The 27,628-nt window shown below is 40.1% G+C and overlaps 1 protein-coding gene across 4 annotated transcripts in view; it reads right to left on the bottom strand.

The window, feature by feature from the left end:
- Positions 1-27,628, bottom strand: part of LOC134218541 (uncharacterized) — a 757,540-nt gene that overhangs the window by 446,528 nt on the left and 283,384 nt on the right. For 2 of the 4 annotated variants that reach the window (XM_062697670.1, XM_062697671.1), the window contains exon 2: positions 5,771-6,245. The exons of the other annotated variants lie outside the window; for them this stretch is intronic. The gene's annotated coding sequence lies outside the window, so the exon portion shown is untranslated. The remainder of the gene's footprint in view (positions 1-5,770; positions 6,246-27,628) is intronic. 4 annotated transcript variants of the gene reach the window in all.

Below are 27,628 nucleotides of genomic sequence, written 5' to 3'. Positions count from 1 at the left end.
ATTGTATGAAGGGCTGTGGAGCAAAAGATCAAACGAACAAAACGTCGAATGAACAGAATATTTTTTTTCACTAAAGATCGTTTGATTCGTTGCAAGAGGATTAAAAGCATCCTTCTACGCTTCTCGGAAGCCTTTTTTCAAGCAGCTCGAAGGTTTCCTTTCAAGAGGCTCGTTAGCCTCCTTCCTATAGGCTCGGAAGCCTCCTTTTAAGCTCCTTTCAAGAGGGTCGGAAGCCTCCTTTCAAGATCCTTTCAAAAGGCTCAGAAGCCTTTTTTTAAGAGGCTCAGAATCCTTCTTCCAGGCTCAGAAGCGTCCTTTCAAGAAGCTCAAAAGCCTCCTTCCAAAAGGCTCGAAAGCCTTCTTCCAAGGGGCCCCGAAGCCTCTTTCCAAGGGGCTGGGAAGGCTCCTTTCAAGAGGCTTGGAAGGCTTTTTTCAAAAGGCACGGAATCCTCCTCGGAGGTCGCTTTCAAAAGCCCTGGAAACCTCCTTTCAAGAGGCTTGGAAGCCTCCTTTCAAAAGGCTTGGAAGCCTCCTTTCAAAAGGCTTGGAAGCCTCCTTTCAAGAGGCTTGGAAGCCTCCTTTCAAGATGCTTGGAAGCCTCCTTTCAATATCCTTTGAGAAGGCTCAGAAGCCTCCTTTCTAGAGGCTCTGAAGCCTGTTTCCAAGAGGCTCTGAAGCCTTTTTCCAAGAGGTTCGGAAGGCTTCTTTCGAGAGGCTCTGAAGCCTTTTTCCAAGAGGCTCTGAAGCCTTTTTTCCAAGAGGTTCGGAAGGCTTCTTTCGAGAGGTTCGGAAGCCTAATTCGAGAGGCTCGGAAGCTTCCTTTCGAAAGGCTCGGAAGCCTCCTTACAAGAGGCTCGGATGCCTTCTTTCAAGAGGCTCAGAAGCCGCCTTTCAAAAATCTCAGATGCCTCCTTTCAAGAGGTTTGGAAGCGTCCTTTTAAGAGGCTCGGAAGCCTTCTTTCAAGAGGCTCGGAAACCTTCTTCCAAAAGACTCGGAAACTTCCTTTCAAGAGGCTCGGAAGCCTCCTTTCAAGTGGCTCAGAAGACGCCTTTCAAGAGTCTCAGATGCCTCCTTCCAAGAGGCTCAGAAGCCTCCTTCCAAGAGGCTCAGAAGCCTCCTTTCAAGAGGCTCTGAAACTTTTTTCCAAGAGGCTCGAAAGGCTCCTTTAGAGAGGCTCGGAAGCCTCTTTTAAAGAGGCTCGGAAGACTCTTTTCGAGAGGCTCGGAAGACTCTTTTCGAGAGGCTCGGAAGCCTCCTTCCAAGTGGCTAGGCTGCCTCCTTTCAAGAAGCTCGTAAGCCTCCTTTTGAGAGGCTTGGAAGCTTGTTTTCGAGAGGCTCGGAAGCCTTCTTTCAAGATGCTGGGAAGCCTCGCTTCAAGAAACTCGAAATTCTTCTTTCAAGAGGCTTGGAAGCGTCCAAGCGTCAAAGCATTTTTCGCTTTAGTCAAATTTGACCAAAATGTCACTAACACCCTTCTGCTTCCAACCCCCTGAAATGGGATAGTACGAACTTATCTTTTGACAAGTGGGGCACATTTGGGAATCAAATGGAATAACATTAAAAGTTCGAATGGAATCGTATTTGGTATTCGAATGGAATCAAATTTGAGAGTCGAATAAATTTCTATTTGGGATTGGAATGGAATCGAATCACATTTGAGATTCGATTGCAAACCCACTAGGGAGTCAAGTAGAATCAATTGTGGGACTCGAACAGAATCCCATTTGGTAATCGAATTGAACCAATTTGGAATCATTCAGGATTCGAATGGAATCTCTTCATGGAATGAAACAACATTTGTGATTAGAATAGAATCCGTTTTATCAATCGAATGGAATCACATTTGAGAGTCGAACGAAATATCATTTGGGCGTCATTTGGAATCGCATTTGTTATTCGAATAGAATATCTTTTGGGATTCAAATGGAACAAACATTCAAGTCGAATGGAATCCCAATTTGGATGGGAAGGGTCGTTTGACTGCAACTTATTCGGCCGAAAGCCATTTGGCCGAATGCCACGGCTTTGGGACAATTCACTGGAATGACATTTTGTTGAATGACGTTTAGTCGAATGACATTAGGTCGAATGGACATTTAGTCGAATGGACAATTGGTCAAATGAACAATTACACATTTAGTCGAAAGTAAAGTGCAGCTAAGTTTTCTCATTGTTTTCGTGTATTCTCTTTCTTTTACTTAATATTCATAAAGTAATTAGTGAAGTATAAAATTCACTTCCAACCATAAATCGTGAATGGTTGGCCGAAAACTTAACTTAGACTAAATGCCCATACGACTTAATGTCTATTCGATGTAAAGTCTTTTCGAACAAATATAGTTGGACAAAACATCAGGTAGTACAAATTCATCGGAGTGGGTTAGAGGAGTTCGCAAAGTCAATATCTTGTCGGGAATATTAACCATTTTCCTATTATTTATTCTGTTTTATGAACCCATCATTTGTTGGTCAATATTGGAGCATTTATTATGTGACTTTTTGAAACACCGCAACAAATAATTAAGTTTTTAATTATTATTGACTAAAGTTCCTTTCTTTAAAAGGTTTAGGGTCATTTGGCCGAATGCCGTTTGGCCGAATGTCGTTTGGCCGAATGCCATTTGGCCGAAAGGGTCATTTGGCCGAACGCCATTTGGCCGAATGCCGTTTGGCCGAATAGTTGAAATACGTTTCCTTACGAAGGAAGAAGGAAGAAAGAAGGAAGAATTGTGCAGTAAGAGGGAAGAGGGAAGAAGGAAGAAGGGAAAATAAAGAAGAAAGAATGAATAAGGAAGAATGAATAAGGAATAAGGAATAAGAAAGAAGGAAGATGGAAGAAGAAAGAAGGAAGAAGTAAGAAGAAAGAAGGAAGAAGGAAGAAGGAAGAAGGAAGAAAGAAGAAGGAAGAAGGAAGAAGGAAGAAGGAAGAAGGAAGAAGGAAGAAGGAACAAGAAAGAATGAAGAAAGAAGCAGGAAGAAGGAAGAAGGAAGAAGGAAGAAGGAAGAAGGAAGAAGGAAGAAGGAAGAAGGAGAAGGTAGAAGTTAGAAGGAAGAAGGAAGAAGTTATAAGGAAGAAGGAGGAAGGAAGCAGGAAGAAGGAAGAAGGAACAAGGATGAAAGAAGAAGGAAGAAGAAAGAAGGAGAAGGTAGAAGGCAGAAAGAAGAAGGAAGAAGAAAGAAGGAAGAAGGAAGAAGAAAGAAGGAAGAAGGAAGAAGGAAGAAGGAAGAAGGAAGAAGGAAGAAGGAAGAAGGAAGAAGAAAGAAGGAAGAAGGAAGAAGGAAGAAGGAAGAATGAAGAAGCAAGAAGGAAGTAGGAAGAAGGAAGAAGGAAGAAGGAAGAAGGAAGAAAGAAGGAAGAAGGAAGAAGGAAGAAGGAAGAAGGAAGAAGGAAGAAGGAAGAAGGAAGAAGGAAGAAGGAAGAAGGAAGAAGGAAGAAGGAAGAAGGAAGAAGGAAGAAGGAAGAAGGAAGAAGGAGGAAGGAAGAAGAAAGAAGCAGGAAGAAGAAAGAAGAGAGAATAAAGAAGAATGAAGAAATAAGGAAGAAGGAAGCAGGAAGAAAGAAGAAGGAAGTAGGAAGAAGAAAGAAGAAGGAAGAAAAAAGAAGAATGAAGGAATAAGGAAGAAGGAAGAAAGAAGAAAGAAGGAAGAAAGTAGAAAGAAGATAGAGGATGGAAAAAAGAAGAAAGAGAAAGGAAGGAATAAAGAAAAAGGAAGTAAAGTAGGACCACTCGTAAAATGAGGTCATTTTTTTAACTATTCGGCCAAACGGCATTCGGCCAAATGGTATTCGGCCAAACGGCATTCGGCCAAACGGCATTCGGCCAAATGGCCTGACACCCTTTAAAAGATCCATTAGAAGAATCGCATCGAGTTTATTCGTTCATAATGTGCTTTTAACTAAATGTCTATTCAACCAAACATCCATTCGACGTAATGTCCTTCTGTTCAAATGTCATTCGATCAAATGAACGAAAATTCTTTCTTCTAAAATCTGCTTTCGAATAAATATCCATTCGATCAAATGTCTATTTGATGGAGCATCCTTTCGGACAAACGTTGATCTACCAAATGTTTTTGGTCTCAAGTGGACTGAAATTCATTTTCGACAAAATGTCATTCGACTGAATGTCATTCGACGAGATGTTTCTCGACGAAGTGACATAGATTCGGTCTTTTCTGCCAAACGACCATGTCTGCCAAATAACATTTTAATCCAAATGACCTATTCGGCCAAACGAAATTTTTGGCCAAATGACATTCGGCCTATTTTGAAGGATTCGAACGGAAACACATTTTAAAGTTGAGTGGAGATTCATTGGGGATTCAAATGGATTAACATTTCAGCTTATTAACCCAAATTCTGTAGCAAATTCGAAGCGGCTAGAGGCAATAAACATTTGTAAGCCCCCACATGAAAGAACTTGGACAAAATATTTTTGTAGTAAAATTTATTATGTTTTGTTGCAGTTTTGGTGTTTGTTTCGTGTTTTGTGCAGAAGAATGAGACAATTTTGGTTAAAAACATAATAAGGAATATTTTGAATATCATTTTTGATTTGCGCATATTACCTGGAATCGATCATATTTTGCGAATTCAACAAGTCCTTACTTACTTACTTATGGATCCTGTACACCTCCGGTGGTGCAAAGGGCCGACTTGAAAGATCTCCATCCTGAGCGATGCCCGGCTATCGCTTTAACCTGTTGCCAGGTTAGATTTCGGTCGACTTCTTTTATTTCTTTATTGAGGCTTCGCCGCCATGAGCCTCTGGGTCTGCCTCTGCTGCGATGTCCCGCTGGGTTCCAGTCTAATGCTTGCTTACAGATTTCGTTTCCGCCCCTACGTAGAGTGTGGCCGACCCAGCCCCACTTCCGATCCCGAATTTCTGTTGTTATCGGCCTCTGGTGACAACGACGATGGAGCTCGTTGTTTGAGATCCAGTTGTGAGGCCACCAGGCCCGAATTATATACCGCAGGCATCTGTTAATGAACACCTGCAGCCGTTGAGTGTTCTCCACTGATACACACCATGTTTCGCTAGCGTATAACAGCACAGATTTCACGTTAGAGTTGAAAATTCGTATTTTGGTGCGTTCACTTATCTGCCTGTTTTTCCAGATATTTCTTAAACTCGCAAAGGCAGCCCTTGCTTTCTTGATCCGTGCGCCTATGTCGATCTTGGTACCGCCGTCTGACGCCATTTGGCTACCAAGATATTGGAAGCTTTCAACATTCTCCACTGGTTGCCCGGCTACTGTGAAACTGGAAGGAGTCACCGTGTTTACATCCAACGATTTGGTTTTGTTGACGTTGATGACTAAACCTGCCGAGGAGGAGCGATCGGCAAGGTCGTTGAGCTTACTCTGCATATCAGAGCGCCGTTGCGCGAGGAGTGCAACGTCATCCGCCAATTCGAAGTCGTTTAGGTGGCTCCATTCAACAAGTCCCGCAGTTCATTTTGTCAATATTTAACCCAGAGGAGACATGTGCCTTACCACTTTTAAAAATTAATTTCTTATCCATAAATCAAACAGAAAACCACTCTCCTGCATTCACACTGACAAATGCAAATTAAGCTCGCATCCGCAGGTTCTGTTTCCCACAGTATTAAAGCCAGAAGCGCATCAAAAATAAAATAGCGCCGAGTTTGCAAATTTACCCAATAAATCAAAACACCATCGCGTGCTGACCTTTTCAAAAATGCATCAACAATCGGATTAAAATTGCATTGCAACCGAACCCAAAAAAAAAACAGCTCCTCAACTTACCGTTTTAAATGCACTCACGAAGAGGACGACGTCGAGCGGGTAATCCACCGGATCCGCTCAATCAATTGTGCCGAGGTGGGGAGGCGCTTGGCGTAAAAGTTTTGATCCGCTCCGCTTCGAGATGGAATCGAACGTTGAAAAACAAAAATCACTCACTCACTCACGAAATCATTCACTTGAACTGTGTTGCGGCTATTTCTGCGTTATCACTTCTCGTCGCTCGTTTTGGCTTCTCGGTTTCACGTTTCTCAACACACTTCAGCCTTTTAGGTTTCGCTGGGATTTCCTCACCGGTTTGTTGTTTTTCTTCTTCTTTCGTATCAGCACGATTGCACTGGTTTCTGTTTCTGTTAATTAAGTCAGGACCGTTTCAGGTGTTTATTTACCAAACATATGCGTGCGGAAATTACGCACGCCTGGCCGCACGTAGTTGTTTGTCGATTTTTTTTTTCAGTTCAGCTGCGACGCGATTGTGCTGCGGAAAGGAAAGGAAAACTCAATGAAGTTTAATCGATCGAATCGCCGCGCGATTCGCCACCATATTTCACCACCATTTCGAGCAGTCCGGTTTGTTTTTCCTCCTCGGTTTCGGTTTCGACCGTTTCGATCGGCGCAAGGCGCGGGGCTGTGAAACGGTTTTTCCTCTTGATTGCGCCAGCGAAAATAAAAATTAAATCACAGCCGATGGTGCTAAGGAGGGATGCCAAGTATGCAGATTTGGCTTCATAATGGGAACTGTTCCTTTTTAAATCAATCGGATATATTAAACGGATTTCAAATATTTGTTAAAATTGTATAATGAGCTGCTGACACTAGTCATAATTGATCTATTACTTCATTCGTTTGGAATCAATTCATGCCAACAGTTTGACTATTTTATACAATTTTACTTATTCAGGAAATATGACTTTTTGTCGTTTTTTTACACTATGGCATCCCTGGTGCCAAGTTAGGTACCTAACTATCGAAAAAAGCAGCAATCGCAAATCGCGATCATACCTTGCCCGTAGTCGTTAGCCGTCGCCAGCTGGGCAGGTGGTAATGATTGCACCATCCCTGCATACCTACCATAGAGCTACCACCCGGGGGTGGCCACACGACGAGACGGCGAGTGGGCGATGAAAGTGAGTTGTGAAATAGGGAAATTGTTCGGCGAAGAAGTAATTGTCTTTGGGGGAAATTATTGGAGACGGTGTTCACGATTAGGTGAGACAATGCAGCAACGCTGAAAAAGCCGGTTCCCTGGCCCAATGGCTAATGATAATTTGAGATAATTTCAATTCCGTTTGTGTATTTTCTTTGGCACTTGAAGGGTGGCCAAGGCCACAATAGTGCGAGAAAGTGAAAATTGATTTGATGAAGAGAGTTACATTGATTTTCGTCGAATGAACAGCCACAAAATGATTAAATCAGAACAATAAAACATAAGACATCAACTCCCGCCAGTGACGTAAGCGACGAACCCTCCACGAGCCAGGTTCACTCCTTCCCCTCCCGTCGTAGTCTTTCATTCCCAAAAGTAGCCGATTTCATAGCTCGTTTACGGCGATTTGTCAGCGCAGGGCGGATGATTAATCGATCGCTCAATTGCTACATCTTGTGCAACTGATGGCACTGAAGACGACGAACCATCTCATTAGTCCTCCAACTTATGCACTTTGTAGTTGGCAATCGCCGGACGATTCACGCAGCCGCACCTCGACAACAGCGACATCGACACCGAACACCAGCAGTACGGTAAGGTGGTCAAAGTTGAAATTTCTTAACCCCATCCGTTGCACATCTGCGCTGCGGATGATGATTGGTGATCGTGCTGACATTTACCCAAAAAAAAATAATAAAAATGAGATTGCGAGCCTCTCCTCACCCCCAGTCGGTAGGGTCAACGTTGACGCAATTGAGGTGATTGGGCTGCGGGTTGATTCGTTGAAAGTAAATATCATTGGGGCGCCCAAAAATAGGTAGGTACAAGAGCTTATGAAAATTTCATGGCCCGCGGCTAACCATCGCGCACGTAAGGGTGACAAAATTGAAGTGCACAGATCATCTTCGTCTTGCATCTTTATGACATTTGTACGGTGAGATCATTGCCATAATATTCGTAAGATAATTATGATGAAATACCATCAAACGACAAACATGATATTAATCTAAACAGTTATTTGCTGTAGATTGTATTGTTACAAAAAATGGGGTGAGCAAATGTGGTACTAGAAGTTCTAACGAATGAGTTATCGATGTTTATAGCAGGACAAGTTAGGTCATGTAATAAATTATTAGATTTTTTTCAAAATTTGTTGCAATTTATAATCTTGTTAAGCTTATTTATAATAGAACACTTAGAAGAGCTTCTGCTTAGAATCCCGATGTAACATTTTAAATACCTGAAAAAGTTTCCCAGTCTTGCTCTTTCATTTTTTATAACTATCTTCACCCTGAAACGAGCACCCATGATTATCATATCTTTTTCACACGACCAACAGTTTACTTCCGGCTAATTTGCCTAATCTTCACCAAAAAGCTCAAACACGTCTTCTGTTTATCAAAATTATTAACAACAACATCCAACCACTTCCCCGCATCATAAATCCAAAAAATCTCCAACTTCATCTCCAACACGGCTATGTTTACATTTATTTCCCCCATCCCACACGGGCAACCGATCGTGAAAAAAATATGCGAGAGAAAGGGGCGATGTTGTCATTGCCAAGCTCGTGCTTTTCTTCGGCTCACATGCACATGATCATCGCCGACAGCACCAATAACAACAACAACGACGCAAGATTTTCTCCTCGATCGCGTAACTCTCGTTCGCGTTCGGAATTATTTCATTCAAAAAACGATCCTCAACATTATGATCATCATCGACATCATCGCTGCTACGATCGTTATATGCACGCACGACACCATCCATCGTCACCGCCATCGTGGGCTCAAGGTAGGGAGGTTTGTCCAATATGTACCTTTTAAATTTGTTTAGATAATATATTTCATTTCGATTAGCAGTGCCAAGGACTTTATAATTTCAGTTGAGAATAAAGTACTATAGCAGCCACAAGCTAGCTACAAGTCACACTCCACAAAACGCTCGATAGACAACATGGTCCGGTTTTCTATTTGAAAACAGACTTTCGTTAAAGTCTGTAATTTTTTTTCTGAGTGACCTCTGATCGAAAAGTTCAAAAAACCTTTTTCATTATTGCGCATGATTACCTAATTTGTCTTATTCATCTTAATTGGCCAAATTCGCTTTGGAATTTAATTGTTTTCACATGAGAAACACTCCAGAAATCAAGCTTTTTTCGCCCTTCTCAACCATTTTAAATGAGCTCAATAGTTTTTCTTTGCTGAATCCAAAAAGTTCATTATGTTTTTTTGCATCACATAGTTTTTGAGAAAAATGAATTCATCAAAGTACGCATTTTTATGAAAATTCAGATTGCTCGACAAAGTGGAATTTGAGATTCTCACTTTGAACATTGCTTCACATTTCTTCACAATCGCTGCAGTCTGCTGAAGTCCCGAAAGCATTCTTTCAAACTCCATATATTCCTGTTTCGGACTTTAGCCAAATTCACAATCGGAACTTTGTCATCTTCCCGGTAATACTTCACTGAGGTCCTGGTTGGAAATATGCTGAATACCGAATACCGGAAGACATTCCACCGAATTTCGGAAGGACTTCCGGCGTATTCTGAGAGGAATTCTGCCGAACTCAGGAGTAAAATTCCGCCGAATTCCGGATGTTGAATTGCCGAATTGCGGAAAGGAAGAAGTTCCGTCGAATACCGGAAGAAAATTCCGCCGGATTCCAAAATGCATTCTGCCGAATTCCGAAATTAAACTCCGCAGAATTCAGGAAGAAATTTCGACGAATTTCGGAAGGAATTACTCCGAATGCAGAGAGAAAGCTCCGCCGAATTCCGGGTGCCGAATTGCCGAATTGTGGAAGGTAAAGACTTCCGTCGAATACCGGAAGAAAATTCCACCGAACCCTGGAAGGCATTCCACCGAATTCCGGAAGAAAATTCCGCTCAATTCCAGAAGCCATTACTCCGAATTTCGGAAGAAAAGTTCGCCGAATTCTGGAAGGAATTTCGCCGAATGTCCAAAGGTTTTCCTCGGAATGCAGAAAGAAAATTCCGGCGAACTCGTAATTGAAGAAAGGAAGGATTCCCGTTGAGTTCCGAAAGAAAATTCGGCCGAGTTCTGGAGGGCATTCTGCCGAATTCCGGAAAGCCGAATTCAGGAATAAAATTTCGTCGAATTTCGGACGGATTTCCACCGAGTTCCGGGTTTCTGTCTGCCGAATTGCGGAGATGAAGGACTTCCGACGAATAGTGGAAGAAAACGCTGCCAAATTCCAGATGGCATACCTGGCAAACTCTGCTGAACTCCGGAAGGACTTCCCCCGAATTGAGGAAGAAAATTTCGCCGAATTCAGGACGAAAATTCTGCCGAATTCCGGATGACGAATTGCTGAATTGCAGGGAAAGACTTCCGCCGAATTCTTGGGGAAAATTACGATGAATTCCGCCAAATTGCCGAATTTTGGATGCCAAAATGTCGAATCGTAGAAAGGAAGGAATACCGCCGAGTTCGAGGCATTTTTTTTATTCCGGAAGACAGTTCAACGAATTCCGGAAGGCATTCCGGCAAATTCCGGGAAAAAATTCGTCCAACTCCGGATGCCGAATTGCCGAATTCCGCCGAATTCCGGATGCTGAACTGCGGTAAGGAAGGATTTCCGTCGAATTCAGGAAGGAGTTCTGCCGAATTGTGGAAGAAAATTCCACCAAATTCCGGAAGGATTCTTTTCAAATTTTGGATGCTGAATTACCGAATTGCGGAAATAAAGGAATACCATCGCATTCCTTCGAATTCCAAAAGGAACTCCGCCGAATTTCGAAATTACCTTCAATGAATTTGGAACTGCCAAGTTCCGGAAGAAAATCTGCCGAATTCCGGAAGGACGATTCATTTCATTTATTTAGTCTGCATCTAAACGGAAGGTCGAAATGCAGTCGAATTCCATCGAATTTCGGAAGGGGTTCTGCTACATTCTGCAAAGTATTCTGTCGCATTGCGGAAAGAGTTCTACCGAATTTCAGATTAATAACATTATTCAAAATTATAACATCGTTTTTTTTCTCACTTCTGAGTCAGTTCTGACAACATATTTGTACTTCTTAGTTTTCACATCCCTCGCATCTCATTCCTTGATTCTTACTCCTCGTGACTTGCTTTACATTTCACGCTTCTCACTCTTCACTTTTATTTGCTTACATTTCGTGTCTCATGCTTCGCGACTTATTTCTCAATTATGATTACCAACATATCATTTCTGAATACTCACATTTTACAACAACAACACCTCATACTTATGCAAACATTTAATACTTCTAACGTTTTATTTTTTTATTTTTTTAAACTTAAATAAAGCTAAAAAATTCTAGCGTCTCACTTCTCTCTTCTTAATTTCCATATTTTACTTCTTTCTTGGCATTTTATTACATCTCATGTCTCATTGTCCTCTGCTTACTATTCGCTTAACGCTTCTCACTTCTCATTCTTACTTCTCACTCTCTTCATATACTACTCATGTTCCCATTTTTAGCACACAATTATTGGTTCTTACTCCTTACTTCTCGTTTCTCACTTCTCAATCCTCATCACTCATAATTTCTCACTTCTCACTTCTCACTTTTCACGTTTCTTCTTCGTTTCTATTTCTTACTCATTGGCAGGGCCGGATTTAGCCGGAAGGGGGCCCCGGGGCCGATGGTATGTGGGGGCCCCAAAATGTACAAAAAAGGTTGGTTTTGGTACATAAGATTTGTGGGGGCCCGGGGCCACGGCCACACCCCCCGCCACCCCAAAAATCCGGCCCTAAGTGTAGTATACGAAATAAAAAATAAACTAAGGAAGGAAACAACGAAAAATTTGGAATGCGAAATGTGCGAAGAGAAGTGAAAAAGGTGCTTAGCTTAACTTTGACTTACTACACATATCTATGGTTGCTACTCCGTGATTGACCAGAATCAGCTCAAGGAATCAACTGAAGGATTATCTGGGATTGTTTAAGCATTCGCAGTGTGCAAGTTCCAGTGACTCAAATGTTCAAATGATCAATAACGGCGTTGGCCACGTCCTTGTAGTCAGTTAGGAGAGGGAAGGAATATTAGTAAGTGACTTGTGCTATTTTAAGACCGTGTTTACCTCTGCGTCTTCAGAAAACCACAGGAAGGATTATCAGTTAATCGGTAGGTATTGTTGGATCTGGATTCACTCTGATAAGCGATACGACCGTACCATTTTTTTTTTCACAATGCTTCGAACGCATGAAGCAGAATAAATTAACTACCTGCACACCAAGCCGAAACACAATCAAACGCATATCAATTGATTTCCGGATGCCGAATTGCCGAATTCCGCCGAATTCCGGATGCTGAACTGCGGTAAGGAAGGATTTCCGTCGAATTCAGGAAGGAGTTCTGCCGAATTGTGGAAGAAAATTCCACCAAATTCCGGAAGGATTCTTTTCAAATTTTGGATGCTGAATTACCGAATTGCGGAAATAAAGGAATACCATCGCATTCCTTCGAATTCCAAAAGGAACTCCGCCGAATTTCGAAATTACCTTCAATGAATTTGGAACTGCCAAGTTCCGGAAGAAAATCTGCCGAATTCCGGAAGGACGAATTATTTCATTTATTTAGTCTGCATCTAAACGGAAGGTCGAAATGCAGTCGAATTCCATCGAATTTCGGAAGGGGTTCTGCTACATTCTGCAAAGTATTCTGTCGCATTGCGGAAAGAGTTCTACCGAATTTCAGATTAATAACATTATTCAAAATTATAACATCGTTTTTTTTCTCACTTCTGAGTCAGTTCTGACAACTTATTTGTACTTCTTAGTTTTCACATCCCTCGCTTCTCATTCCTTGATTCTTACTCCTCGTGACTTGCTTTACATTTCACGCTTCTCACTCTTCACTTTTATTTGCTTACATTTCGTGTCTCATGCTTCGCGACTTATTTCTCAATTATGATTACCAACATATCATTTCTGAATACTCACATTTTACAACAACAACACCTCATACTTATGCAAACATTTAATACTTCTAACGTTTTATTTTTTTATTTTTTTAAACTTAAATAAAGCTAAAAAATTCTAGCGTCTCACTTCTCTCTTCTTAATTTCCATATTTTACTTCTTTCTTGGCATTTTATTACATCTCATGTCTCATTGTCCACTGCTTACTATTCGCTTAACGCTTCTCACTTCTCATTCTTACTTCTCACTCTCTTCATATACTACTCATGTTCCCATTTTTAGCACACAATTATTGGTTCTTACTCCTTACTTCTCGTTTCTCACTTCTCAATCCTCATCACTCATAACTTCTCACTTCTCACTTCTCACTTTTCACGTTTCTTCTTCGTTTCTATTTCTTACTCATTGGCAGGGCCGGATTTAGCCGGAAGGGGGCCCCGGGGCCGACGGTATGTGGGGGCCCCAAAATGTACAAAAAAGGTTGGTTTTGGTACATAAGATTTGTGGGGGCCCGGGGCCACGGCCACACCCCCCGCCACCGAAAAAATCCGGCCCTGAGTGTAGTATACGAAATAAAAAATAAACTAAGGAAGGAAACAACGAAAAATTTGGAATGCGAAATGTGCGTAGAGAAGTGAAAAAGGTGCTTAGCTTAACTTTGACTTACTACACATATCTATGGTTGCTACTCCGTGATGACCAGAATCAGCTCAAGGAATCAACTGAAGGATTATCTGGGATTGTTTAACCATTCGCAGTGTGCAAGTTCCAGTGACTCAAATGTTCAAATGATCAATAACGGCGTTGGCCACGTCCTTGTAGTCAGTTAGGAGAGGGAAGGAATATTAGTAAGTGACTTGTGCTATTTGAAGACCGTGTTTACCTCTGCGTCTTCACAAAACCACAGGAAGGATTATCAGTTAATCGGTAGGTATTGTTGGATCTGGATTCACTCTGTTAAGCAATACGACCGTGCCATTTTTTTACACAATGACTCGAACGCATGAAGCAGAATAAATTAACTACCTGCACACCATGCCGAAACACAATCAAATGCATATCAATTGATTTACTTTTCGACCGCACAAAGTATACCGATACCAGATCTTCCGACGTGTCTATGAACGGCAGAGATGAGAAATGAGATGCAAAAAGTAAAACATGTGTAGAGGCAATAAGTGAAATGTGAGAAGTAAAAAGGAAGAAGAAAGTAAAAATGAGAAGTAAGATACAAAAGGTGTTAAGGTAAGACTAAGGAGTTAAATGGAAAAAGAGATCAACGAGAAGTGAGTATTTAAAAGTGTATTAAAAAGTAGTAAAAAGTGTCATTCCAAAAGCGAACTTATGATAGAAGGACCGGTTTCCCATAGTGTTATACCGTTTCGAATAACATTCTAAACACTTAAGCACATTTTTCACTTCGGAGGTCTTTATGGCACATGAATTAAAATATTTCAATAGATAATTGTTTCAATCGAGTAGCGAAAGAATAGAACTTTCATACAAGCGCCTGAAGTCATATTTTATTGATTGCTGCGATCAATACTGAATGATTTTATTCTGTCAAACTCAAATCAAGACTCAAATTGATAGCGTATGGCTATTGCGTCTACACTGGGATGTGTAGAAAAAATGTAGTTGGTTTTTTTCTTGTTCTTGGCCTTTGGATTTGATGAAACATTGTTTACCCCACCAAAAAATCCAAAAAAAAAATCGAAGAAAAATCAGGTGGTTTCACAAAGTTGGGGTAATTGAGGTCAACCGAGAAATTGATTAAATGTATTCGCGTAAAAGGTGATCTCAGTGTAGTATTGCTCGGGTTTGTCCATGGTTCCCACCGGTAGACAGTGGATATTTTTGCACATGTTTCGGGAATGTTTCAGGAATTCCAACGAGAAAATTCCAGAGATTCCGAGGGGATGGTTTCAGGGATTCCAATGATAATCTTCTAGGGATCCTCCATCCTCAAGGAATTCCGACGGGAATGTTCCAAGGATTGTTACGAGAATGTTTCGTGATTCGGACGGGAATGTTTGAGAGAATCCGACGGAAATGTTTCAATGAGAATCTTCTAGAGATTCCGAATGGAATCATCCAGGAAATCCAACGGGAATACTCCAGGAATTCCAATGGGAATGTTCCAGGAGTTCTGACGGGAATGTTCCAGAGATTTTTTCGGAAATCCTTTAGGAACTGTTCTTACGTGAATGTTCCAGGGATGTAGAAGCAAATCGTCGAAGAATTCCGAAAAGAATCCTCCATCGATTTCGCAAGGAATCCTTCAGGGATGTTTGAGTGATTCCGAAGCAAATCATCGAAGGATTTCGAAGCAAATCGTCGAATGATTCCGAAGTAACTCGTCGAGGGACTCCGAACTAAATTTTTGAGGGGTTTCGAAGCAAACTGTCGATGAATTCGACGGAGCGAATTGTTGAATGATTCCAAAGCAGTTCGTCGAGGGATTGATAAGCAAATCATTAAGGATTTCCGAGGCAAAACGTCGATAGACTCCGAATTAAAACTTCAAGGAATTCCGAAGGATTTTGAAACAAGTCAAGGAATTCCGAAGCAAATCTCGGAATGATTCTAAAACAAATTTTCGAACGATTCCGAAGCAAACAACGAGAGATTCTGAAACAAATCCTCCATAGATTAAGAAGGGTATCCCCCACTGATTCTCAAAGGTATTCTTCAATGATACCAACAGAAATCCAGTGTGAATTCTTCTGGATTCCGGTTAGAATAATTCGATGATTCTGAAAGGAATTCTTTAGAGATTCCTAAAAGAATTCTTTTCAGATTCTGATGGGAATTCCTTTCGAATTTTGGTGAGAATCCTTCTTGGACGCTGATTGAAATCTTTCTCAGAAAGGATTAATATGAGAGATATTTTTTGTTGTCTTCAAACCATTTTAGTAATTGATTATGCTATATGTTGAAAATCGATATCACTGCTAACTAACTTTTAAAATCCTCAAGGGGGCCTTCATTACGTTCAAATGCAATTCAGCTTGTTGATTTTAGACTTGACGTATTATTCGGCCAAATGGCTTTCTGCAAAACTATTTTCGGTCAAACGATCCTTCCTCCACAGAGAAAGAGACGTCTAACTCAACAAATGTTATATCGTTCACTTTTTAACGGTTGATTTAATTTTTCGTGGGTGGTCAACCCTCCACCGATGGCGCTCCATCGATTTTGCTCGTGTTTGACGTTTACGTACTACCGCCATCTGGTTGCCACTTGGACACACACAATGATTTTAGCATTGGCAACATTGAGTGAGACGTCTGAAAAAAAAACTTTAAGAAACGAACGTAAAAAAAATCCAACGGCGATTCACGTCGCCGCCGCTGGCTAAAATGGTTTTAAGCGTGACGCCGGAAACGCCGCCGAACACATCTCACACCTCTCTTCCGAACATCACCTAAATGCACTAAAATGCAAAATTTCAATGATATCATTAGACCGATACAAATATTTGAAATCTATTTTGTCTCCCCCCCCCCCTCGGATTTTTTTTGCCAAAAATTCATATTTTGAGGGGACAACAAAATAAAATTCGGATAATTTTGAGGATTTTCAAAACATTCTTTAACAAATCCGAGGAGTTTTTTAATTTTTTTTTTCATTTTAATATTTATTTTTTATTATCCCCCCCCCCTTGACCTTTAGGTGACCACTAGGACAAAAAGTTAATTAAATAGAGGGAATGACGGCTTTGGCAGGTTTTGTTCTATTATTGGCAGGGGGTTTTTTTATGACTGACTAGGCACAAATTTGGCCTAAGCATTCTTTGCATATCAAAGAATATTGTGGCCAAATTTCATAAAATTTGGTCGGCAAAAACCCCCCTGCCAATAATAGAGCAAGACCTGCCAAAGCCGTCTTTCCCCTATTTAATATTAATAATAATATTTAATAATTAAATTTCAATATTTATTTTTTATTATCCCCCCCCTTGACTTTTAGGTGACCAGTAGGACAAAAAGTTAATTAAATATTTGTGACGGCCTTATTGGAAAATTATAATGTACTTAATGCGTATGCATACCGAGAGAATTAATATATCTTAATCGATTAGTCTCCATGTGACAAGTGAAAACGGTATACCATTCGACTAAGCTTGACGAACTGAGGTGATGTCTGTATATGTGTATGTATGTATGTGTACAAACATTTGTAGACACACTTTTCTAAACTTTGCATTATTCGTTATCCTCGCAATAAGTTACTCTTGATGGGAAATCTAGTCCCATTGATATGGCCATAATGCTATTTTTTAAGCAACTTTTTATTATTTTTTGGTTTATATACTACTCGCGAAGAGCATCAATACTGCTATGTGGATTGATACGTTTTTTTTTATTAGATTGAGTTAATCGATTTTATATGTTTTGCCCATTTTGTCTTAGTTATTGAATATTAAGGGTATGCGATAACACACTTTTTCCTAACGAAACGAAACGAAACGAAATTTAAAATGTCTATGTTGATTCGGATCGAAACGAAACGAAATATAGATTTTTTTTCGAGACTTCGAAACGATACGAAATCAAGGTTCATTAATTACGAAATTTTTCGAAACGAAACGAAATTTTATTTTTTTTTCCGCGGAATTTTTATTAAATTGGTTTTACATTATGTACGCAATTCTGATTTCACTTTTTCGAAGTCAAATAACTGTTTTGCGACCAATAGAGTTATAATAACAGAAGAGGCAATCTGTGATAAATCACTGCATTTTTTGGAATGGAATTTTTCATATACGGATTCAAATTTCGTTTAAAACCTTAGTTCACTTAAGAATTCTGTAATTATGCTGAAGCATACTACATATTGTCTTTGTCAGCGTGGTTTTATAGTATTGAGCTAAGTCAAATTAGAAAATTAATGCTTAGGTTTATTTTTTTATTTAGTGGGATACTCAATTATGTATCTATATCTGCCAGGCATATACCCAGATAGAGAACTGATATTACTAAACCAACTTTTGAAAAGGGTGTAACAGCCAAAACTTATTCCTTCTTATTCGTCCACATATACATAACATAATTTTGCCCATTAGAAGAATCTTGTGCATCTTTATGGAATGCATAAAAATATGTATTTTAGATTGAATTTCACAGACCCATAGTCTTATATACAATCAGCTCGAGGAATTGAGCTATTGTCTGTGTGTCCTTGGCATATGAGAACAGCTGTTATGGTCAGTATGAACTGTAAGCTTTCAGCTTTCAGCTTTCAGCAATTTTAATGATCTTTCAACCCGTTCTGGATTTATTTTTTGCAAATTCCATGCGAAGATCTAGAAATGCCCACAAATCTGCAATGTTCCTTACATTTTGTGCAAATAGTCAAAGAAGAGCTTAGCTTGATTCCCTGTTCACATCGTAGTAGCCAATCATGATTTGCCGAGAAAAAGCAAATATGCACAGCTATTCAATTAAATAATATTCATGGGAAATGAAAATAAATTATTAATTTATTAATTATCAATTAAAAAGTTATTCTTATTGTATACTTGCATCAGAGTTTCCAATTTATGACCAATACCTAACGATGCTCCTTACTGTCAATTTAGGATTAGGAGTGCAAAATTATGTCAACACTCATTGTTATAAGAGACCGAGGAATGCTCTGCATCTCCGTGAGCGCTACGGGAAAGGAATCGTTGGTTAGTTGAGAAGGTAATTCATGTGAAGCCCCTTGGTAAGCGACTAAATATTTATTGTAAACGAAATTATTTTGAAAACAAGAAAAATAAAACAGTGTTTCAAATCATTCTAACGCAAGATCAATGTGCTTCGTTTAATAAGCTTTTACAGTCGATATCTCTCCCTATGTCGATGGTTTCCTCAGTCCCTTCAATCTACATACATTTGTGCTTTCTACATCTCGATAACCTGCCTATCTTGATGGGTTCTGATCATATTTTGTTCATGATTCACTCTCTTCAGGTCGATATGTTCAAATTTTTAGGCTACTAGACCATCTTTGGACAATAACAAACACATCAAAAACAGTAAACGACATTTGTTTTGTTGTCGTTTTTCATAGCAACGAGCTTTTTTGGATCTAGTACCCATTTTAATTTTCCTTCCATTCCTCGATCTCTTCCTATCTTGATGGCCCCTACAATATCGAGATGTGGAAATGCGACTGTACAACACTATCGATTCCGTACTAAATAATTGTTTGCTCTTTGATGCAGACATTAGTTTTATCACTTCGCGTTCTCCAACACTAGCTGGCGTGATCAACATCAACACGATCGATTGCACACCGGTTAAACAAACTTCTGCTACGCGAAGTAGCTTTTTATAACTCCGCGTTCTCCCGGACTAGCTGCCGTCCCATGATCGGTTCCGAATTTAGATTCTGCATATAGTGAAAAATATCATCATATTTAAATTTGAATGTTGGAAGCACTGAAGACGTTTTATAGGAGAAAACTTTATACGTATTTGTCGATTAAGAATGAGGTAATGTAGTAAGCGTTATTAGAAAAATTTATATAACCTTAAGTTTTAAACATCTTTACGATTTAGGTAGTTCAGCGGCGCAGCAAAATTTTTGATAATATAAAGTCTGTTTCAAGTTTAAATTCGTCTCGAAATTCCGCGAAATTCCGTTAAATTTCGTTAGAAGCCAGTTTTTTCTAGCGAAATTTTTGCAATTTTACGAAACGAAACGAAATCAACAAATCAGATTTCGCCTTGCTAAAATTCCGCGAAATTCCGCGGAATTTCGTTTCGAACCACCTGAAACGAAATTTTTCGAAATACCGCATATGCTTATTGAATATGTTCCATTAGACATTTATTGTGACCAGTCTACTTGATTTTGATTTAGAAAATTAAAAAAAAATGCGTTTGTCACATCCGCTTCGCACTTAACGTATCACTTTTACCTTATATGTTGAATATGTTATATTTTCCAGTCTCTCTCGAATCGTTCAAAAATAAGATTTTTTAGGTTGCTCAATTTCCCAAATTTTCTGAAAATTAAAGCCTGACTAAAATTAAATCGGACGCCTCTTATATGTCGGAGAAACAAAAAAAAATGGCAGAACTGTTGTTGATTGGGCTGGTTTCAGTGCTTAATGTGTCGATAACATCAATTTACATAAGAAGGATCTAAACGTGGAAAAAAAAAATCGAGTTTTGGTATTTCCATCCGACCAGTAACAGTACCATCTTCTATACCATGCGGAATATCCTTTGCCATGGAAGGGTACAAGCCCCACCAAGTCAGTAAACATCTCAACCAGCACTTGAGATAGGATTTAGTGGTTTAAAATGTATGAGGCTTAATCCGTACGGGCTAGTTTTGACGAAATTGACGTATGCATATTATTTAAATAACAACAAAACTTACTTGATAAGGGACTATCAGGTGAAGTATTAACGCGGAGAATCACTGCAATAGATTATTGATACCCTCCGATAGAGCAGATTGAGGCAAAAATTGGGCCTGACTGGTACAACAACACAAAAATCAAACATCATTAATATAGAGAGAATTGTTGTGATTTTTAATCATATTTTAATATGGTGGTGCTGCGTATTGACCCACCTTCTCCAAGTTAGAAAAGCAGATGCACGAGGATGGCGATTACCGGCAACGATTCGCGATTCGACTATGCCTAAGCTGTGTAAATCCGTGGCCTGTGTTGTTGTGAACACAAAACATGCATGAAGCTCGTCCGTCCGTTCGAGGCGTCGTGGTCGGCCTTATGCACGGCTGACGGCAAGGAACCCTGGCTGGGCTGAGCGAAAGTTGTCCGCGGCCCGCGCACCTCGAACTATTATTCAAGTGAAGTTGGGCATGGGCATAGTAGTGGCGAGAGTTGGTGGTGTTGGTTTCGTTCGACGACGGCGATGGCGAGAGTTGCGGCTGCCGAGCCATTTGCGCGTATGAAGCAATTCGATCGGACAAGTCCCATACCTACACGGGGGGCGAAGAAGTGCGGATATCTAGCAGTAGGTAGTGGTTGTTGTAAGTGGTTGACATTGACAGGTGTGGTTTTTTTTAAGTAAGAGCAAACTTGAACGATAGAGTGGGAGATAATTGAAACGGTTGATCGGCAGAGTAAAGAGTCGAAATGTGATTCATTCATTTCTGGAAATAATTACGTTCTCTACACACTTCAAATAAGAAGTGTATGCAAGGTTTTGTATAAATTTAATTTTAAGGGAAGAAGCATCTAAATATTTGTTTTTAACTTTATCGGTTTCCTAAACCTTCCGTTTCGAAACAATAAAGCCTCACTATTATCACTGAATCATCGGCAAGAATCTCGTTCAATTTCCTCACAGGGTATTATCAAACAAGGTTCAACGAATCGGAACGCACCTCCCATTCCACCTAATAACAGTTTTAAATCAATCATCAAGCCATCGAGAAACAGTTTTGCATGCGTGTGATTATCTCCTGTGCGGTCACGAACCTCTTTGTCACTGACTGCATTTCCCGAAACATCTGCCATCGGCATATGATTGATGATGCGTCCCGCGTCTTGCATCGCTCGGCTGCATGTGGCAATGATCTCCAGAAAAACTGCATCGTCTGCTCTGGTGGTGATTCGTGAATTGTAAATTATACACATTTCTGGTCGATGCAACCATGGGGAGGCCAAAGTCGCACGATCGCACAGGTGTTAATCAAATTCATGGTAGGTGACCACCGCAACGCAACGCAGATATTTGATACCTCACCCGAATTCGGCCGAAAATCTTGAAGGTAAAATGCAAATCACCGGTCGGTGGGCCGCGTCCGTCTTCACGTGATCGACACTGCATTTCACGATCGATCAACTCTGCAAGGGATCCGCCCTTTTCGTAAAGTTGTTGCACCACCACCAGCAGTGGTCGATTATTTCAGTTTCGAAGTTCTTACGCGCATTTAATCAGATGTGTTCGAAGAATTTTTGTTGCGTTGTGAAGACCAGACAAAATTACGTATAAAAAGGGCTGCAGAAATTGAATCTAATGGGTACCTTCGGCAACATCGGTCGCTTCCCAAAATGAGGGTTATTCCTCATGCTTAATTGACGTTCTAACCGCTTTGATATGATCTTTTTGGAGCATGCACGAAAAATAAGGATTCACCAATTTTGTGTACAACAACGACGTCGTTGGCCTAATGGATCGTCGTCTTCGGTAAGCTGCTGTAGATACAATGACCGATCAAATTCCTGGAAATACATCCGCATTTGATTTCAATCACCATAAAGACCGCAATCGTTGACGGGCCTGAATTGATTAATTTCGACCCAGTGAAAAACAATGTGTGTTGCTGAATTCCATTGAATCTTCCAGCCAAGCTAATCATCAACGTTCTCTAATCTCTATAAAGACACAATATAATTTCAATCGGTCAAATAACATAAATTCCTCATGTCTCGTTTAACTGCAATCCGGCCGAAATGATATCTACACTCCTTGGCATTTTACCACTTCATCTATTTCTGACGAACGTTCATTCAATCCAGTGGAATTCCAATCGCGTGGCCGTCTCCAAAAGGAAATACACAAAACCCTCCGTTCCGGAACCGCAAGTCGATCGCGCAAGATGGTGACATTCGCGGCACGACGGCCTCAGTCAGTGATTACAACAAAGGATGTCGATATATCTGTCGCTTTTGTTTGCTCCACCAAGCCAGGTGGTTGCTGCTTGAACGATGATGTTTTTTCCGGTCTGCTGAGGGTGCGCGCAGCGGCTCCCCAGAGCACTTTCGTTTTCGATTATATTGTGATGTCGTATGAAAACAATTTCTTCGAGCGCGAGCGTGTGCGCGCGCGCCGCGCCGAGTAATTCAAACCAATAAAAGCGATCGCACGTAAACTCCGGAGAGGTGGGGTGACATTTGCGAATGCCTGGCAATTCGAACGGAATGAGCTGTTGGTGGTTGATCATACTAACAATGATGACGAGGGAAAGCGGCGATCGTTCACGATCCACTGACAAGTATACGTTGTCCTCCTAATCTTTGTTGACAACATAATTTTTCTCCGGGCCAATGCGGTTGGATCATGTGCAGTAGGACTAGCTCGCATGGAAATTTGCGGTTCTCTGCGATATCACTTTCGATTTCGCCTCGAATGGATTTAATAATGATTGCGGGTTGTTTAGAAGAAAAAGTTAGATTGAATCAAGTTCAAAGATTAACGAAAAGTGAACGATACACTTGTTTTTCCTTCTTTAATCTTAGATTCCAGTTTCAGTGTTACTCAGATTGTGAAACATATCACCTATCGGAGGAACAACTTTGAACCTGTTATTCTTTTCATCCATTTGAGAAACCTGATCCGTTCGCCGTCTAATTTTCGTCATTTCATGTCTTTGGACTTTTTTTGATCAGAATATTAGTTGTCGTCCTTGACGAGTGGTGGTTTTTCATGGCATTTCCATATTTCGGTCTTCGACAGAGGCTGCAACCTGCCACTTCATTAACATGTCCCAATCAATAGCGTATTGGAATCGAAGCGGATGAGGTTTATTCCAGTTGACTGGTTTTGCAGTGGTGGTCGCAGGATGGGCACTGTGCTGGGAATAACAGTTGGTGTTCATGAGTGAAATTCTTTTTTAAAAGCAAATATTTCAAATTGTTCCAGTTACCATCTAGAAGAAGTTAAGCCCAATTTTTTTAAAACACGGTTTGTTTAAAAAAACACAAAAAATTAAAGGAAACTCAAGGATCAAAATAAATATTTTAACATGGGGAGATTATTAAAAAACATGGAAAACGAAAGGAAAAAGAAAACCAGCCCAGTTCATGGATTGTGATCTAAGCGTTAGGGTAGATCAAGAGTTAATATACAGTATGTTATGCTGAAAACCGCAAGAATGCTAATTAATTCTATTAGTTAGCTTGATGAAAAAAAAAAAAAACGTGAGAATTTTGTTTTGCCAATATAGAATCACCAAACCAAACATGTCTATATTATGAAGGAAATAAAATACTGCATGAAGAAGAAAGAAAAATCAATAATGTTCAGAGATCATGGACAACTACTGGGAATGACAATCGAATAATGCCTTAAAACATTTCATTTCGTAACAGATATAAACAGATGAAATGAGTTGTTTTGCAATTGCCGATGCTGCTGGTATGTAAGTTATGCAAACAAAAAGTTTATTTTCAAATATATTATTCAGTTAGTTAGTACAATTAACGTTTAGTTTATTAAAGAAGGGAGAGATGTAGGATCGCAGTAGTACTGTGAATATGTACTTTGACATAAGACTGTACCCGAGCAGCACAAGCCAGACAAAAATGGTTGCTGCAACTTGATTATGTCTAAATCTGGTCACATATGAGTTGCTGCAACCTATGTGAAGCGTATGTGCTGCTAGGGTAATAAATATTCTTTGTTATTCAACTCTGCAATCAACCTGGTTGTATTCCAATAATCGTCCTCGTCCATCCAATTTATACAATTTATAACAGGAATTCAAAATATCGTATAAAAAATAACACGATCTGTTATAAACCTATTACTTTACTCCGATAGTGTTCTTCGGGTTTATGTGAAGATACCCTTTTTCGATTCTAAAGAAGAGACGACTATCGACTTGGATAGTATATCGAGTAAAAAAGGTTAAAAATTGGATGTATGAAGTAAGAAGAAACTGATCAAAGTTGTAATGATTTGTGCTGAATTAGAGCACGGTGATTTTTTTTTTATTTTGTATTGTTTTCGTCAATAGCTTTTTACGAAAGGAAACGACAGCGAAGTTTCTTAGTGAATTTTAAGCCAATCTAAGCTTTGTATAATTTTCCTGAAGATTCTATAACAAATACCCGAAAACCAAATACCCGTTTACTCGAATGACACTCACCCGAATAACATGAAAACGAATGCAACATTTCAAAAGGCCTTCAGAAAGCGACAGTCTTCTTGAGGGAAGGGCCATTTGGCCGAATACCGTTCGGTCGAATGCCATTTGGCCGATTGCCGCTAGGCCGACAGTTGTTTGGCCATATATACCATTTGGCTGAACAGATCATTAGGCCAAAAGTCATTTGGCCGAAAGGGTCGTTCTGCCGAAAGGGTCGTTTGGCCGAAAGGACCATTGGGCCGCAAGGATCGTTTGGCCGGAAGGGTCGTTTGGCCGAGAGGGTCGTTTGGCCGGAAGGGTCATTTGAAAAGTGAGAAATTAGGAGTGAGAAGAAAGACGCCTCACTTCTCACTTCTCGCTGTAAAAAGTGAGAAGCGCGAAGTGAGAAGTGAGACGTTTCACTACCTACTACTTACCTACTACCCTTTCGGTCAAATAACGCTTTCGGCCAAATGATGCTTTCGGCCAAATTACCCTCTCGGCCAAACGATCCTTCCGGCCAAATGAACCCTTCGGAAGAAAAAAAATGCTAGTTCCAAGGTGCAACACACAATACAACCAATATCTAAGCTATCTAGAACGATCACAGATAAAAAAAAAATGATTAGCTTAAAAAGCTTGTAAAATCATACAATTCATAGGGAGTTGTATTAGCTGTCTGGAATGACTCTGAGTTCTCATTAATAAATTAATTGAACATTAGTTAACTACCTACTTTTAAATAAATAATTTCAATGTTGGACATGTTTCACATACTAAAAAGAAATTTTTTAGTATTTTTTTTTTTATTTTAATAAGTGTTACATACAAGTGAATGTCGCTCGGGAAAATATTGAATTCGGATTAATGCCTTTCAGATATATGTTACATTCGGGGAAACGTGTTTAGGGTATTTGTTATTTGGCAGATGCTGAACTAGTTTCAGACAGGGATCCTACATTCAGAGATATGCGAGAGCGGCCATCTTGAGCCAATCGAGCATTGAGAACTGTAAAAATCATTGTTATTGTCGCATATTGAAAGGTATTGCGATGTTGATGAAAAATGTTTTTCGAAACGTTTTGTCGAATAATCAATTTGTTTCATTTTCTAAAGTTTATGCATTGTGTTTTGTTAATCTGTATTGAACTTTGACTGGTTCCTGGTTTTCGGGAATTTCGGGTATTCCACCGAGAAATATATTTTACGGAAATTGAAATTCTCCCGAAAATGACAATTCCTCAAAATAATATTCCTCCGAAAATGTCATTTTCCCAAAGAGTCTTCTTCTTTATTTCATTGGCTGTACTTGTATATTTCATGCCTAACGGCCATTATGCACATCGCTCTTGTGTCTAACAGGAAATGCCTTTGTTAGGAATTTCACTTACGAGAAAATGGATATTATATACGAAAATAACGTTTTCTGGGATGGAGTTTTTCCAAGAATAGCATTTCTCCGAAAATAACATTTCTTCGAAAATGGAATTGCCCCAAAAGTAACATATCTCCAAAATGGGGAAAGGTCGTTTGGACGAAACCCATTCCACCGAATGCCACTAGGCCGAATAAACCATTAGGCCGAAACCCATCTGGCCGAAAGGGTCGTTTGGCCGAAAGGGTCGTTTTTCCGAAAGGGTCGTTTGGCCGAAAGGGTCATTTGAAAAGTGAGAAATTAGGAGTAAGAAGAGAGACATCTCAATTCTCATTCCTCATTTCTTACTTTTCACTGTAAAAAAAGAAAAGGTAGTGAGACGTCTCACTACTCACTTTGCACTTCTCACTTTTTACAGCGAGAAGTGATAAATGACGTCACACTTCTCACTCCCCATTTATCACTTCTCGCTGCAAAAAGTGAGAAGCGCGTAGTGAGTAGTGAAACGTCTCACTACTCACTTCGTGCTGAAATGAGGAATGAGATTTGAGACGTCTCTCTTCTTACTCCTTATTTCTCACTTTTCAAATGACCTATTTGGCCAATTGTCCTATTCGGCCAAATGCCCTATTCGGCCAAATGACCCGTTTGGCCAAATGACCCTTCCGGTCAAACGACCCTTTCAGCCAAATAACCCTTTCGGTCAAATGACCCTTTCGGCCAAACGACCCTTTCGACCAAACGACCCTTCCGGCCTAATAGCCCTTTCGGCCAAATGGTCTGTTCGGCCAAATGGTATATTCGGCCAAATGGTATATTCGGCCAATCAACTTTCGGCCTAGTGACATTCGGCCAAATGGCTTTGGGCCGAATGGGTTTTGGCCAAACGTTTTGGCTTTTACCCGAAACTAGTATTTCTCTGAAAATGACATTTCTCCGAAAGGAACAGTTTCTCGAAAATTATATGTCTCCGGAATTTTTTTTCGCGGTACGACATTCCGCGGAATGTATCAACTCTCCGAAACACATTTCGCGGAATGCACCTTTTTACCGAAAGACATTTCGCGGAATGTACCTTTTCACCGAAAATCATTCCGCGGAATGCCATTTGGCCGAATTCAGTTAGAATAATTATCATTCAAATATTTACCGATTTCTGCTTAATTGCATGCAATCCGGGCATTTTTTTGGATTTAATGCTAACCCGACCCGTTCCCGAGAATTTTTGCATTCGTAAAACCGTACTCGACCCGAACCCGACATAATTTAATTATTTAAGCCCGCACAAAAGTTTTCCGTGTAAGTCCATACAACGAACTAGCCTCACAATTAGCAAAACTGAATAAAATAATTTTCAGCATTTTATTTCTTAAGCTACGCAAGGTACGCGACCCGGACTCACAAACCCGTACCCTACCCGAACCCAATATTGTACTAGCTTTTCAAACCCGAATCTGGCGATTCGGGTTGCAGGTTTCAAAGGTTCTGGTTCTGCCCGGTATAAGGCGAAAGAAGTTGCTAATGTCTTCTTTAAAAGAACGCGTCTGTCCGGTATAAGGCGAAGGAAGGCGTAATGCCTTCTTTAAATGAATGCATC

The sequence above is a fragment of the Armigeres subalbatus genome, chromosome 2 (genome assembly GCF_024139115.2).
Source record: "Armigeres subalbatus isolate Guangzhou_Male chromosome 2, GZ_Asu_2, whole genome shotgun sequence".
In the NCBI taxonomy this organism is placed as follows: Eukaryota; Metazoa; Arthropoda; class Insecta; order Diptera; family Culicidae; genus Armigeres; species Armigeres subalbatus.
Note: the sequence above shows the minus strand (reverse complement) of the source record. Positions and strands in the feature narration are given on the sequence as shown.